Below are 17,482 nucleotides of genomic sequence, written 5' to 3'. Positions count from 1 at the left end.
GGTCGAGACCTGGAGGGCCCCGGCCTGTTTTCGAGGACCTGCTGTGTGTCAATGGCACCCTCCTGTGGAGCTGGAGCTGCTGAGGGGATTTGGATGGGCTGGACACTCCCGGAGTCACCTGGATGGATGGCTTCAGGGGGTACACCTGCTGATCCGCCACCCTATGGGTGTCCAAGTGTCCCTGGCTAGCTCCTTGAGGAGAAGGGGTAGCTGGAGTGGGATCAGGCTGCCGCATCCCTCTTGCATACACACTGTTGGAGGCCAACTCTGGCATCGGTGATGGAGTTCAGCCTGCGCAGCAGTGCAGGAGCGACATCTTGGACCAAGGTCTCCATGGCGGCTGCCATCCGTGTTGACCTCAGTGCGTTGGGAGGCTGGCATTATGTCCTATGTCCTGAAGGTGGATGGACTCCTCCATCGTACCTTGCAATCTGAGGAGTGCAGCGGACATCCCTTCCTGATGTTCCCGAGCTTGTCTTTGCAGCTCCAGCAACTGTGACATGACTGAATCCAGATGCTCATTATCTGACTCAGACTCAGCAGATTTCTGACCTCCAGCAGTCCTCTGAGTGCCAGACCCCTGGGAAGTTCCTGCTGCTGCCGGCTGTGGATCACCAGATTGTGGTCCCAAGGCTACTCTAAAGCTTGGTCCCACCAAGGTATGTGTCTGCGCTGGTGGTGGGTATGGGTGAGCGCTGTGACGGGACTTTAGGGAGGCTGCCTTCAGATTCCTCTTCAGAGGTTTCTTCAGAGATTGATTGGAGGCCCTGGGTCATGGACTCTCTTGGCAGTTTCCCAGATGTGCCTGCGAAAGCAAGGAGAGATAATTAGTGCATGGCAGTGGCCTGTGAATCAGGCCACATCACTCACAGCATGGCTGTCTGATGGATGTTGCACTGCTGGATCCTCACTTGGTAGAGCAGCGTTGACCTCACCGTCAGCACAGGACCGGTCCAGATCCTCACCGGCCAGCTGGATGGCTCTGTTTTCAACATCTGTGAGGACTTGATTTCAGGAATTTCTCCACCAGTCTGTGTCCTCTCTCTCTTGTTCTGTGCCAGCTTGTCCTGCATGAATAGAGATGGAGAGAGTGTAAGCAGGATGCCTGCCAGGCCAGATGATAAGCACGCCTGGCATGTGTGGGTGGTGAGTGGTCCCATGGATGGGATGAGGACAATGACAGTGTGTGTGAAAGAGGGAATGGTGATCTCCCTTGAACTGGCAGTGAGTGAGGGCCCTGTGGATGTGTGCTGGGTTTGTGAGTGTGAGAGTTGAGAGTGATGAGAAGAGTGACTTACTCTGGTGGAACGGAGGAGATCATTCATCCTCTTGCGGCACTGGGTGGCTGTCCTCCTTTGAAGGGCATTGGCACTGACCACAGCTGACACTGCCTCTCAAGTCTGGTTAGTTACACCGCTGCCCGGCCTGCAGCCAGAGCAGGGGTCCAGGACACCCCGGTGGGCTTCCACTGCATCAAAAATGTGCTCACGGGATGCGTCATTGGACCTGGGGGCTGCAGCCTTCCTTCCTTTCAGGGCCATGTCTTCGTGCAGCAGTCGTGGGCCAGATGCACTGAGGTATGCGCGTGGCTGCACTATAAATATGGAGCAAAGCGTGATGAAGCGGTGAGATGATGGCATGGTGGGCGAATGAGAGGCCACCTGCCATGGAAACAGCATGTTTACCAGGAATGCATAATTAATGTGGCAGGTTTGGGACAATTGCGGCCCGCAGGTAAAACATCATTTTATCCACCTGCTACCGCACTTAGTGCAAATCTGGGACGATTCCACCCTATGTGTTAGTTTCCCAACAACCTTCCCAGCCTTTTTGGGTGAGGTGGGTTTGAGGACTGGCAATGCTGCCCGCCCACACAAGGCTGGCAACCAATTAGGTTCATTAAGAGCCAGTTAAAGGAGGCCAACTAGGATTTTCCGGTCAGCCTCCAGTTTCCTGACATAAAGGGCAGGCAGTTCAACAGCCTGCAGGCGGGCAACCAGTGCCAGGCCCAGGGTACAGGACCTCCCTGTCTGCCTGGGTGCAGGTGTAGCCAAAGGCTGCTCTATAGAGACCATACCCACACCCCCACCCCCCCAACCCGTCCCCCCATCACCTCACCACCACCTCCCAACCCCTCACTCAGTGGTGGCCTGGCCGCCCTTTGTATTTTATATTTAAATTTTTTTTAAAGTTGGTGAAAGGGCACTTCCATGTTAACCTGATGTCACCAGCTAGAGGCACAATCAATTTTGGTTCGGCTTAACCATAATAAAATTATCAAGCTGCCAACAGTAAGGAGGCATTGATGAGCAGCTCACTGATCGGGAGGGGAATCGAGTAGTCCAGTGGAGCCAAACAGATAAGCACACTTTGTGAGTGGCGGGGATACAGCTAATATAACTGGACAGGAAATCTTTCCAAGACTTGAGTAGAATAGAGAAATCCTTGAAAAAGATAGTATCAGTAAAGCATCTCATGATATTTAATTTCATACCACCTCAGGGTCACCACGGCATCTAACCACATCTAATGCAAAGATCTTTGTCAAAACACTGTTGACTTACTCAGAGGATTTGTGTGCTTTCAATGGTGCAAGTTGAAAGAAGGCCTGAACAAGAGATTAAAACAAAAAACTACTGCGGATGCTGGAAATCCAAAACAAAAACAGAATTACCTGGAAAAACTCAGCAGGTCTGGCAGCATCGGCGGAGAAGAAAAGAGTTGACGTTTCGAAGGGTCATGAGGACTCGAAACGTCAACTCTTTTCTTCTCCGCCGATGCTGCCAGACCTGCTGAGTTTTTCCAGGTAATCTGAACAAGAGATTAGCTGGTGCCAGGGCAAGTTGCCTATTCCCACCATGGGAACACCAATTATATCTATGGAACCTTAACATGCCTACTTTGAAATGACTGTGGGGAACCATCTCCACGGATTATGATCGTCAGGGAGTCAAATGCAGAGTTGTGTCATATGTTGCTTGGACACCTGCAGCCAAGCTGCGTCAGAGGACCGCCACCATTAGTAGCGGGCAAGGTTAGCAACACAACTCACTCTCTCAGCCTCACTGCCTTCCAGTCTCACATTGTCATGATCCGCAACTTCATCAGTCAATGTGATTCCGGCATTTTTGATGTTTTTCTTTCTTGTTATGATGCAGCAGTTGAAGTGTGTTAGGTGGATTAAATCCACGAGGCAAACGCTATCACAACGGTTTTGCAATTTGTACTTATTTTGAGATGAGTGCCCTGAATTCAGAAGTAATAAGTCCCCCAAGGCTTCAGAGATTTTTTAAATAACTAAATTAAACATTTATTAACAAAAGAAAAGATTTTAAGTATATACATAGGTCTACAAATTACTACTATAATAATTCCTAAAACCCCTAATTGATCTGGCTTCCAGTTACATCCCTGTTAAGGCAATGATAAAATATAGATTTTGAACAGATCCAGCAAGTTAACACAATGCCCTGGACAGTAGAATTCAAGGTGGCTTTTCCCAGCTTCTATAGACAGCAGGCTTATTGCACAAATACTGGAGGCTTCTCACACTCCTATTGGATCTTACAATGCCTTCCCTGACACAGCCTCACTCTCCTTTATACATGTTTCTCCCCGTTTAATGTAAAATCCATTGTTTCCATATGTCTTTGGAATTTTACCTTTCTTATAATATAAATCTTTTCATGTTGCCACTATATATTGTCAATAACCCTTGAGAAAAATAAACACATTCCTTAATTTGCTTGTCATGCTGTTTGTAAACAGGCTGAGATCTCTTTGAAAACTAAATCCCCCTTCATCTATCTACAAATGCAAATTCTCTTTACATGCTAAACCCCATGTTTATTCATTAACATATTAAAGACACTTCTACACCTTACCTCTTTTGATAACTTCAACCTGCAGTCTGCTTGGCTACAAGAAGTAATTAAATCACACACACAGGCAGGACAACATAATCCCTCATAAACCTGCTTTACACTAAACCAGAAAAATATTATGAAAATTATTGTACCTTCATCACATTCTTCTCATTTTACTTATTTTTTTGGTTCAGCAGCTCAGACCTATCATTAGGCAGGTCTCATTGCCTCATTCCGAGGGAAGTGCTTTCCTTTGTCAGATATTGGGGTAAATACGAAAAATGCCCTTGCACCATCCAGACAATCCTCTTCACTTTACTTTAGCTGACAGATTTTAACATGTGCCCTCACATTTTTTTTTGAATTCATTCACAGGATGTGGGCTTCGCTGGCTGGGCCAGCATTTATTGCCCATCCCTAGTTGCCCTTGAGAAGGTGGTGGTGAGCTGCCTTCTTGAACCACTGCAGTCCATGTGGTGTAGCTACACCCACAGCGCTGTTAGGGAGGGAATTCCAGGATTTTGACCCAGCAATAGTGAAGGAATGGCGATATATTTCCAAGTCAGGATGGTGGATGGCTTAGAGGGGAACTTACAGGTGGTGGTGTTCTCATCTATCTGCTGCCTTTGTCCTTCTAGATGGTAATAGTCATGGTTTTGAAAGGTGCTGTCTAAGGAGCTTCGGTGAATTCCTGCAGTGCATCTTGTAGATGGTACACACTGCTGCTACTGTGTGTCGGTGGTGGAGGGAGTGAATGTTTGTGGATATGGTGCCAATCAAGCAGGCTGCTTAGTCCCGGATGGGGTCAAGCTTTTTGACTATTGTTGGAGCACTCATCCAAGCAAGTGGGGAGTACTCCATCACACTCCTGACTTGCGCCTTGTAGTTGGTGGACAGGCTTTGGGGAATCAGGAGGTGAGTTACTTGCCGCAGGATTTCTAGCCTCTGGCCTGCTCCTGTAGCCACAGTATTTATATGGCTAGTCCAGTTCAGTTTCTGGTCAATGGTAACCCCCAAGATGTTGATTGTGGAGGATTCAGTGATGGTAATGCCATTGAACGTCAAAGAGCGATGGTTAGATTCTCTTTTATTGGAGATGGTCATTGCTTGGCACTTGTGTGGCATAAATGTTACTTGCCACTTGTCAGCCCAAGCCTGGATATTGTACAGGTCTTGCTGCAATTTGACATGGACTGCTACAGTATCTGAGGAGTCGCAAATGGTGCTGAACATTATGCAATCATCAGCGAACATCCCCACTTCTGATCTTATGATGGAAGGAAGGTCATTGATGAAGCAGCTGAAGATGGCTGGGCCAAGGACACTACTCTGAGGAACTCCTACAGTGATGTCCTGGAGCTGAGATGACTGGCCTCCAACAACCACAACCATCTTCCTTTACGCTAGGTATGACTCCAACCAGTGGAGAATTTTCCCCCTGATTCCCATTGACTCCAGTTTTGCTCGGGCTCCTTGATGCCGCACTCAGTCAAATGCTTAATGTCAAGGGCAGATACTCTCACCTCACCTCAGGAGTTCAGCTCTTTTGTCCTTGTTTGAACCAAGGCTGTAATAAGGTCAGGAGCTGAGTGGCCCTGGCGGAACCCAAACTGCACATCAGTGAGCAGATTATTGCTAAGTAAATGCCGCTTGATAGCACTGTTGATGACCCCTTCCATTTGCCAACTCAACCACTGGCAGATAGGCGTGCAACCGTGTTCGCTGAGCAAAGGACTCCCTCATTATCAGGCATTCCATGTCTGATGGAGGGACCCAGCATCGGGAAGGGGGGGGTCACTGAGAGCCACACCCCTACCGTTGCCTCAAAACTCCCTTGCCCCCCTCCCGTAACCCCGACCCTGCGATCCCCATCCCTCCTCCACTCACTTTTGGCCTGAGGTTCCTTGGCAACACTGGGGCTCTGATGGGTGCATTGCTGGCAGCTGCCACTCCCAATGGCACAGATGGCAATGAGGAGCTGCTGGCCTCTGATTGGCTAGCAGCTCTCAGTGGCTGGGATTTTTATCGGCAGGATCATGAATCCCAGGGAAGGCCTGATGATGGCCACTTAAATGCCTGTCAGGCACTATACTGTAAGGCCTCCACATGGACCTGACAGTAGTTCCCTGCTGATTCTCCATTCATTGAGTGGATTAAATCTGGCCCCTATTGACCACAAATTTGGCTTCATAACATCCACATTTCTGGTGCTGTTTTGGTTCCAAAGAGGCATCCACTTGCCTGCACACCTTTCAGCCTGACGGTGTTAGCACAACCATTAGCAGCATTCATCAGAAGTATAGTGTAGGCAAGTTGTTATGTTCAACAGTGTATTACACTGATTTAGTGATTACAAATGCTGATGCACTGAGCCGATTACCTCTAAAAGACAGCAATGTGAACGTCTCCATTCCTCAAGAACTTGTCTTGTTATTAAATTTTCTGGATTCATCACCAGTACATGCCAAACAAATAAGAGAGTGGACAGACCGCAATCCAGTTTTGTCTCATGTAAAGGAACAAGTCTTACAGGGATGGTCTAACCAACCAAAGTCTGACGAAGTGAATCCCTATTTTAACACGAGATATGAGCTCACCTGCCAGGATGGCACCTTGCTGTGGGGACGAGAGTGCGTGTGCGTCCAAGAGGAAGAAAGCCATTATTGACTGAATTGCAGAGTGCTCACCCCAGCATCTCTGGAATTAAAATGTTGGCGCGCAACTACTTATGGTGGCCAAGGATAGATACAGAAATCAAAAACTTAGTAAAGAGCTACATACAGTACCAACAGGTACAGAAATTGCCCCCTTCTGCCCCATTGCATCCCTGGGAATGGCCAGGAAGGCCATGGGTCCACCTCCACGTTGACTACGTGGGGCCTCTTTTGGGCACAATGTTCCTCTTGATTATAGATGCTCACTCGAAGTGGATGGATGTATACAAGGTAAGATCACCCATATCTGCTGCCACCATAGACAGATTGCATCAGAATTTTGCGATACTTGGGTTACCAGAGATAATAGTGTCTGATAATGGAACGGCATTCAGCAGCAGGGAATTCCAGATTTACAAGTCTCAATGGCATAACATATATTAAGACCTCGTCATACCACCCTGCATCCAATGGTTTGACCGAGAGAGCAGTCCAGGCCTTCAAGTCCGGAATGCAAAAACTGGATGGAGACTCTATTGCAACTAGGTTATCACGTTTCCTATTCAGTTATATATGACCACTGGCATTGCCCCCGCAGAGTTATTGATGAAGAGGCATCTCAGGGCACATTTGAGTTTCATAAGGCCAAATTTAGGGGAGAGGGTAGAGAGAAGTCAGGAGGCCCAGAAAAATGGACACGATTACCACAGTCGCAAAAGAAATTTCACTGTTGGAGACACAGTTTTTGCAAAGAACTTTGGAGATGGGCCCAAATGGCTATCAGATGAAGTTAATGCAGCGACAGGACCCCTTTCCTATCACAAATCGGTCAAAGGTCAGATAATTAGCAGACACATAGATCACCTCAGGTAAAGGAAAACAGATCTACAAGAAAGGATGCGCCAAGCATTCCCATTGGAGTCTACACCACATGTGGAAGGAATTACACTTGGTTTGGAAGTGCCTGTAGGATCCGTTGAGCCTGAGAGAGTCAAAGGCACAAGCTTACAGGTTCCTACTAGACAGCCTAGTGGACAGATGACTCCTGAGAGAGAAGCCTTGGTTAAACCATCCAAAATTGTAGAACTACGACATTTGGCACGTTTGAAGAAGCCTCCAGAGAAACTGAATTTGTAAATAGTTTATTTATGTAAATAGCTGATATATTGTAAAGATTGTAAATTGTACTTTTGAGTAAAGCGGGAGGGGTGTGGTAATCTGAGCTGCAATACACTTTTAAGAGAATGTGAGCAGATTGACCATGTGATTGCTTTCCCCAATTGCTGTGTAGCGCGGGCTACAATGTTAATCAGTAGTTTTGAATAGGGTCTGGTTTAATATAATGATCTGTTACTTGTGTTAATAAAGAGCATGTGCTTCATCTTACATTGGTCTCTGCGTCTGCAGCATCTTGTTTACCAACTCACTCACCAGTAGATAGACGTCCAACCGTGTTTGCTGAGCAAAGTGACCCAACAGAAGGAACATAACACTAACCACCCCCCTTCACCTGCAGCATGTCAGGAAGATTGAGCAGAGACAACACAGTGAGGTCATTGAATATATTCAAGGGTGAGGTGGACAGATTTGATCCACAAGGTAGTCAAGTGTTATGGGGAACAAGTAGGAAAGTAGAGTTGAGGTCAGAATCAAATAAGCCTTGATCAATGAATGGCAGAGCAGGCTCGAGGGGCTGAATGGCCTACTCTTGCTTCTATTTCTTATATTCTTATGATCATTCATGGTATCTTTATTAGCTGTGCCAGTCTATTGTACCATCAGTACTTGAGCCATCATGTCAAACCAGAGGGTGACTGCTGGGCAACAAGGGCTATCTGCCAGAATGTCAGGGGTGAGACAAACTCAATTTTATGTGCTTCAGGCAATTAGTTGCCTGAAGTCATGATTCTGCTACTCTAACAGAGGAGGTCCTGCCTCCAACATACAGAGTATTGGCAGTTCCTCAGTCACAGCAGCGCCACCGGGCGTGATGGCCATTGGCGAGGCTACAGTAGGTCCTAGACCAGAAGCACCACTGGAGACCTGGAAGAGGTGAGTGGGACAGGCTTGCCATGGCCAGTCAGGCAGGCTCCAGAGAGCTGGGGGGTGGGTGGGTGGAGTGAGTCGATCACGAGTGCGAGGGGCAGGGGTGGTGCGATCTGTAAAAATCCAGCCTGCTTTTCTAAACCACTCACATTCTAGAATCATCGAATCTTACACTTGACTCATTACACTTGACTGCCTTTTGGATCAAATCTGTCCACCTCACCCCTGAATATATTCAATGACCTCATTGTGTTGTCTCTGCTCAATCTTCCTGACATGCTGCAGTTGAAGGGGGGTGGCCAGTGTTATGTTCCTTCTGTCGAGCCACTTTGCTCAGTGAACATGGTTGCACACCTATCTACTAGTGAGTGAGTTGGTAAAAAAAAAATGTTACAATGCAGAAAAAGGCCATTCGCCATAACGTCTGTGCTGTTCTTTGAAACAGTGATCCAAACTAGTCCTACTCCCTAGCTTTCTCCATATATTACCATTCAATATTAATACAGTACAATACCATTCATCAGCTCACTTAAAGGCATTTTAAAATACTTCTATCAGTAGTTATCCTTCAATACATCCAGGATAAGGGTAATACAATGCAGGAAATAAATGAATTTAGTATCATTAGGCTCTGAAAGACAGGATAAAATAGCTTTTTTTCATTCCAATATTTTATCCTTAATCTATATTTATTTAAAATTTGTAAAATCCTCTGCAAATATAATCATTTTCATTCTAGTGTGTAACATTTTTGGAAAGGATAGATACTAGTGTGAAGTGCATTATTGACAAATATCACCTAATTCATTACACAAGCATGGAGTTGAAATAATTTATCCCATGTCATTTATACTTTTAATTTAGCTTTGGAATAAGGTTTATATGAGGCTGCTATGGGTGGATCTAGAACAGAATGGAGTTCAAGAAGGCGATCACAACCCATCTGTTAGTCTGTTTATCATTGATTTTCATTTCAATGTACTAGCGTACTTTTTTCAAAGTCACCAGGCGCTACACATTGACATGCTCTGTACTAGACACATCATATCTTCTCAAAGTGTACTCATATTAGTAAAATAGTCTCATTCTCCATTACATACAGGCACTGATGAATAATATATTTTAGTAGTGAGCCCTCTTGACTTACTGAAAGAAACAGAAAGCAAGCTGCTTCCCCATGGAAGGAGGCCAAGCAGCTGTGGCACAGGGGGTGGCGACTGGCAGTGGTCTGGGCAGACAGCAGAGGGTCATATGCTTTATACTTGTGACCTTTTTTATTTCGAGCTATTTCCCAGAAACAGACACCCTAGTGTATGAGAGTCAGGCCAATAAGCAGCACCACTCTCACATGTATTCAAACATCAATTACAGGCGTAACCAACATCCAAGCAGTAATTAAACTCAATAGTTTGCTTTCTACTTTGCTTCAACTGCCTTGTTTTATATTTCCTACCAAAAAATGAACTAATTTGTTTAAAATGCATTATGAATGTAATATATTTAGATTTCAATAATAGTATTAAGAAATAAATTGATGACCTTATTAATCCTATCAATATCCTAAAAATTACATTTAGCAATTTTTTTTATTGGTCACCCTAGCCAGGGTGTTGTGATTGAACCTTGGGAGGCCATACAGCTGAACCTGACACTGCCCTCAACCAATGCTCTCACACACTGTATCCAGAGTGAGTCACTGGTAGCATGAGGAACAGGAATATCAGCTAATTTTTTTCCCTCCCTAGTCCAGGGGTAGAGAAGCTGATTATAGTCTCTTTATTAATGCCCTTAACTAAATCAGCTAATTCAACACAGACTGAGAACTGGGCCAGGGATCTTCTGTCCTGAATGGCTCAGCCATACATTGTCATTACCAACTGAGCAATTGGGGGAACCCATATGCAATGACAATTCAAGTAATCTTATTGAACATCCTAAACAAGTGATTTGTGAATGTTCACTCTTCAGCTAGTACAGACCATAGTGAACAATAGTGTGAGGGGCACTTCTATTTATTTGATGTTACTGCTGAGAAAAGGAAAACATTCCCTTCCTGCAACATTCCTCCAAATCCTTATCCCTATTAGGTGTACAAGAGTTATTTCTTTCTTTTGTGATACTCAGTTAGAAGTACATAGATGACCTTTACCTTATATTGGAGTGCATGTTAGAAAACTCTAGCATATCTCAGTGAGGACACTTAGCATTGTGGAAGTGCTATTAGTCATAACAGTGTGTGCTGTACAGATATGTGCATGTGTTGAATGTGTTTTTTCACCAGTGCTTCTCCTGAGTGAAAGATTATGGGATGTGCCGTCTACTCACTCATCTTGTGTTCATTCTAAATGATTTTTCAGTAGGAAGAGGAGATAATTGCTGGACGTTATTGTTTTCCTCAAGGGATGGATTATGGATATATCCTAATCTCTCCTTATGCTGAGGGATAAATTGGTGCCATAGCTGCTAATGAAGTGGCTGCCTGGGCCTGCACACTGAGCATCAGTCCTGTAGTCAATTGGTGTGTCATTAACCTTATAGACAACTGTATCATCCCTGCCAATTCCTGCCATTGCCCTGATGCTGGGCAGTCTCTCAGTATGCCCAGAGATTAGGGTGAAACACATCTATGGGCAGCAATCAGGGAGTTGAAGGCTTTTATAATGACTCAATCTGATTCCCCAGTGTGATAAATCAAGAGGACATGGGCTATTGTGATTTGCAGCTTAAGAATTCCAAAGCTGGTCATTTCTGAAAGACATAAAGCCTTGAACTTCAAACTTCAACAACAGCTGCTTAGCTGCAAAGGGCCCTTCGGTGACCACCCTCTCTCTAAAGTGGCCTGTATGTCACACAAGCAGACATGCTATATTACTCAAAAGTAGGTGTGGATTTACACAGTTGCTAAACTGCACCCAAACTGTAGAGGCTGTGTGGCACTCTCCCATCAGCACACATTTATAGACTGTCCTGTGTGACATAAGATACTCATTTGCTGTACTTTCAAGGTGTCTGCCTCATGATCACTTCTCTCATACATGGCTCATTCTCTCTCACTGTGGTAATCTGAGGCGCAATACACCCTTAAGAGAATGTGAGCATTCAAATGAGACCAAACACAGACTGGGTGACCGCTTTGCAGAACACCTCCTGTCCACAAGCATCACCCAGACCTTCCGGTTGCTTGCCATTTCAACACACTATCCTGCTCTCATGTCCACATGTCCATCCTTGGCCTGCTGCAATGTTCCAGTGAAGCCCAACACAAACTGGAAGAACAGCTCATTTTCATCATCTCATCTTCCGATTAGGCACTATACAGCCTTCCGGACTTAACATTGAGTTCAACAACTTCAGACCATGAACTCTTTCCTCTATCCTCACCTCTTTTTTAATCCCCTTTTTTCTGCATTCATTTTTATTTTTTATCCACTTATTTTTATTTTTATTATTTGTCCATGGTTTTATCCTCTTTTTTATTCCCCCCTTCTATCCCATTTTCTATCCTTTTGTCCCCACCACCTCCCCCTCCCCCTCCCCCCACCCCATCCCCAAAAGGGCCATCTGTTACTTGTTCATGTTGTTTTTTTCAGAGTATTGGCCCTTGTTCTGCTATTATCACATTCTGCTTTCTTACCTTTCCCACTATCAGCACCTTTTTTAGCCCTTACCACTACCATTAACACTCCCTTTGTCATTTAGTTCATGACACCTGTGCCAATCTCTCCTTTGCCCCCACCTATCGCTGCCTTCTATCCAGCTTCACCTGCTCCACCCCCTTAAACAGTATAAATTTCATCATATTTCTACTTCTCTTCAGCTCTGCAGATGGGTCATACGGACCTGAACATTAACTCTATTTCACTCCCCACAGATGCAGCCAGGCCCGCTGAGTTTTTCCAGCAATTTCTGTTTTTGTTTCAGATTTCCAGCATCTGCAGTATTTTGCTTTTATCTTAATGTTAATCAGTAGTTTAGAATAGGGTCTGGTTTGAGAAGCACACGTGTGTTAGTGTCTGTTACTTGTGTTAATAAAGAGCATGTGCTTCATCTTATATTGGTCTCAGCATCTGCAGTATCTCGTTTACCAACTCACTCACCAGATAGGTGTGCAACTGTATTCACTGAGCAAAGTGACCTGACAGAAAGAACATAACACTCACCCTATGTGTGTGTGTGTGTGTGTGTGTGTTGGGCTACAGACTCAGGAAGCTCAGCATTGACTCCTGCAGCTCCTATTAGTTTAACTAGTTACATACTTTACAAGAGGATGATACTTTTCTGAAATGCATCCCTTCAACTACTCTCTGGAAAGGTCATGACACATGGTGGCAAACACATTGTGTAAAACAATTTCACGTTTGATGGATGTATTAATGGCCTGCATTACATAAGTTATTTGACACTGAAGTGTGTTCAAGATGGTGTCAGGGTTTGCTCAACTACCACCTCCAGCTCTTGACATCCACAACACAAATGCTGAGGAAAGTGAAATAGATTTGAGCAAGCCTGGGCAAGCTCTGGACTTGCAATGAAACTTGACCAGCAGATGAAACTGGCACAGGTAGCAACATTTCTAACAGTGATAGGGGAAGAATCATGCAAAGTCAAGTTGGGCTGAAGTTGGAGACAGAGAAAAGATGGCGCCCGTGTGGATCAAGTTCCCTCAGTATTGCCAACCACACACAAAAACATTCCCTTTGAGAGATCTATGTTCAACAGGAGAATGCAAGAAACTGGTTAAACATATCACCCAGTATTTTACAGGACTGTGAAAACTCGCTGAAGGTGCGCGAGCCACTGAATATCACCAGAAGAGATATTCCAAGACACACTTGTATTGGGATTGTGACTACTAAAGTGTGAGGGACAGACCGCTTCTAGAGGTTAACATAACCCTATTAGAATGCCTTGTCAGCAACACTCACATCCCAAGATCAAATATATTAAAAGAATCCTGAGAAAATACAGCTAGCAAAGTTTTCATCTTCACCTGAGGTTGGGGCTATTAGTTTGAATGATTAACAACATGTTACACTTAAACTGGAACCAGGCAACTTCCTCAAATTCCAAATAGACAAAGGTACACAATGTGAAGTGACTCTGCTTTGACTATATCAAAAAACAACATGCTGAGTGAAGGCATAGGTAGAAGCCAAACAAATCATCATATGGGTTGTCGGTACACTTGTCATGGCTGGAACACTCTTGAAGCCTCAATATTCAACAGAGGAACAGACTTGTGTGCTTGTTGGCATGAAGCAATGTCAATAGCATTACTGTAATATGAATGCTAAATCATGTCAAGCAATACACCCTGGTGACACAGTACAGATGAAACTCCCTGGCCAGCTTATTTGGAAAGCTAGTACCTGTGTGAACAGGTTCTTTATTACAATACTGTTAAAATCACTAGTCTGATTTCTGGGATGAGGAGTTTACCTTATGAGGAAAGGTTGAGCAGGTTTTGTCCTCACTCATTGGGGTTCAGAAGAATGAAAGATGACCTTACATAAATATATGAGATTCTGAGGGGGCTTGAGAAGGTAGATGCCGAGAGGATGTTTTCTCTCATGGGGCAATCTAGAAAATGGGGGCACAGTTTAAAAATAAGGGGTGTCCCATTTAAGACAGTGATTATGAGGAATTTCTCCTCTCAGAGGGTTATTAGTCTTTGGAATTCTCTTCCACAGAGAGCAGTGGAGGCTGGGTCATTGAATTTATTCAAGACTGAGTTGGATAGATTTTTGATTGACAAAGGAGTCAATGGTTATGAGGGGAGGCAGGAAGGTGGAGTTGAAACCACAATCAGTTCAAATCATGGCCCCATGCAATGGCGGAGCAGGCTTGAAGGGCCAAATGGCCTACTCCTAATCCCAAGTCCTGTGTTCGCATGTAACAGCTTGTTTTGAGTTAAAAGGCATGTTGTTAAGTTTCCTTTGCTGCAGTTCTTTTTTGAAAAGCATTGGTGAGTCTGTCTTATGAAGATTTAGCAGTCCAACTGAATTCATCATAAGATCTATACATATAAAATATATATAGTTATGAATGTGAGGTTTTATAAGATGTTTAGGTTTTGGACTGCTTCTTTAACTTAAGATAAAATGGAATAGTGAAGAGAATCATGTGATCTCCTATGATTTCTGCCCGATAAGAGGCTATCTGGCTTGCTTACCATGTGGACAAGGTGGGGCCCAGGTCAGAGGCTATTGAATTGTACATGCCATATTTCACACTTGCAAACAAAGGCAGGAGCAGCTGGGCTAACTGTAGACAGGCTTTTGGTCTCTGAGTTATTTTGGACAGAGAGAGAGTTCTCACAGAAACAAAAGGCTGTAGCTGGTGTGGTCAACAGAGTGGAGAAGGCTGCGAGTCCCTAGTGAGATACCAGGCAGGATACAGGAGGGAGGACTGTCTCTGTTTGAAGAGACGCATCCTGTTGTGCTCTAAAACCCCTGGAAGATTTGGCCAGGTGAAGTCGGGAGGAGAAATTACTCGAGTAGGCCTTACCACTTATAATTGGTTTAGAAATTCTCCAAAAACTAAAGAAACTAAAGCCTTTCGGTGATTACAGAGCACTACAACTCAGCAAAACACAGAGTTGTGAACCTATTGGAAGCTGGGAGTAACTGTGAACTGTTTCTCATAAAGACTGTAATCCCGTGAAGAGTGCATTGTAATGTAAATGCATGTGGCCTGGGGTTATCAATCACGTTAAAGCATTCATAAGAGTTAACTTTTCTGTAGTTTAGAATATTAGTTGCCTATTAGGTAATGTTTAGTCAATGTTCCTTTTAGTTTGTTTGTAACAGTAAAAGTCTGAAAACTTGAAATCTTGTGTGATTCCTTTAAACTGGCCACTGGAATTCAAATATCTTTTTAATAGTTATTCATCTCTACTGGGATCATAACAAATTATATATATCAGCAATTTACTACCATGCAAAATCTAATATTCAGGAAACTTCTAACAACTATAAATTTACAATTTGCCATTGTTTCTGTTCACTTAATAAATCTGGTTAGATTATAGCAGAAACCTGCAGTCTAGTGAAATGTTTATTCTACTGCCTTCTGAAGCCAAGGAAAATCATGTGAGGGCACATGATAAAATGTGTAAGTTTTTTGAGTCCTTGAATCTAAGTAAATATCAACTGTAAAATCCCACAGGTTATTGAATATATTCAAGATGGAGTTAGACGGATTTTTGATCCTTTTGGTGGACTGGCAGGAAAGTGGAGTTAAGACCACAAACAGGTGATGCCACGATCTTGTTGAATAAAAAAGCAGGCTCGATGGGCCAAATGGCCTATTCCTGCTCCTATTTCTTATGATCTTGTGTCTGCTTTCTCATTCTTACTGTTTAATTTCAGTTTCTCTAACCATACCCATAGGCTTGACTAACAGTGCATAGCACAGTGAGGAGTCAACAGACACAGACAATCAAACCAAACAATTGAACGCAACACCTTTTTCCCCTTGTAAAATTAAAAGACCTTTAATCTCCATACCAGCTGTGCTAGTTCATGGAGGCCTGCCTCTTGCCTTGCCCAACGCTTGAATTGGAGTGGTGCCCCTCAAGCTATATAACCACTTGTCTCTCTCTCTAATGGAGAGAGATGCCTATGGCCCTTCGTGGACTATGACTAATTACCAAGTTTTAAATTAAACCATCCTGAACAACAAACGTATGTACATTGAGTCATTTCTTAGAGTTCAGAGTGTCCATTTTATCTAAGAACAGAAATAGCCTTTGAAACATGAAGGTCACTGATAATGGCGCTGAGATCTACCAGATATTGTTTTATGGGTTCACTATTTCCTTGGCATCCCTGGTCAAATGCATATCATTTGATCGTCATACTTTCCTTTGGCCCAAAGTAATTTTCAACAGCACTTAAAACCGTATCAAATGTAGATGTGTTTTCTGTGTGCTGCTCGAATATTCTCTGGCCTTCTGCCCGAGGCAGTGGATGAGTATCGCCTTCTTGGAGGGCACTGCTACCTATGGACCATGCATGCCTGTTGCTTGCAAGTATGTCTTGAACTCTGAAATCCATCAATCCGATGGTATGGGTCAATCTCCCGATGAAGAAAGGAACAGTACAGGAGCCGATAAGTTTAAGCCATTCTCCGTCCTCATCGCCAGATATTGTGTTTTGTGCCTCAGAGATATGCAGAGATGACTCTCACCAGGTTTATGTGTGAACAGGATCTTTATTACAAAGTTTTTAAAAATGTCTGCTTACTGCTTAGTTTCAGTTACCCTAACCACACCCAAGGCTTGAGTAACAGCACATGGCACAGTGAGCAGTCAACAGGCACACATAATCAAACACTGATCAATTGAACAATTGAACACAGCAGCTGGTCCTAGAACTCTATCCCAACAAAATCCTACAGCAAAGTCTTGGGGCTGAGCTGCTTTACCTCCAACAACCACAACCATCTTCCTTTGTGGTAGGTATGACTCCAGCCATTGGAGAGTTTTCCCCCTAATTCCCATTGTCTTCAATTTTGCTAGGGCCCCTTGATACCATACACCAAATGCTGCCTTAAAGTCAAGGGCAGTCGCTGTCACCTCACCTGTGGAATTCAGCACTTTTGTCCATGTTTGGACCAAGGATGTAATGAGATCTGGAGTTAGTTGGTACTGCTGAAAACCAAAGGTTATCTTTATTCTGCAAGATGATCCTGGAGTAAAAGATGGATTTGGTCAAGGAGAGTGAGGCCTGACAGTACTTGATGTGCTCCCATTGTTCTGGTGATGATTGTCTAAACCAGTTGTGCACCAGATATGATTATCTGTGCTCTCTGACATCAAAGGAGTGTAAATGGGGCCATACCAGCAGGACAAATGGGATGGGAGAGAGTAAAGGTGTTGCTAGGGACAAAAGCCTGAGTCTGTGGCTGGGCAAA

Source organism: Cetorhinus maximus, chromosome 8 (assembly GCF_964194155.1).
Source record: "Cetorhinus maximus chromosome 8, sCetMax3.hap1.1, whole genome shotgun sequence".
In the NCBI taxonomy this organism is placed as follows: Eukaryota; Metazoa; Chordata; class Chondrichthyes; order Lamniformes; family Cetorhinidae; genus Cetorhinus; species Cetorhinus maximus.
The sequence above is the reverse complement of the archived record's forward strand: the minus strand, read 5'-3'. Positions refer to the sequence as shown.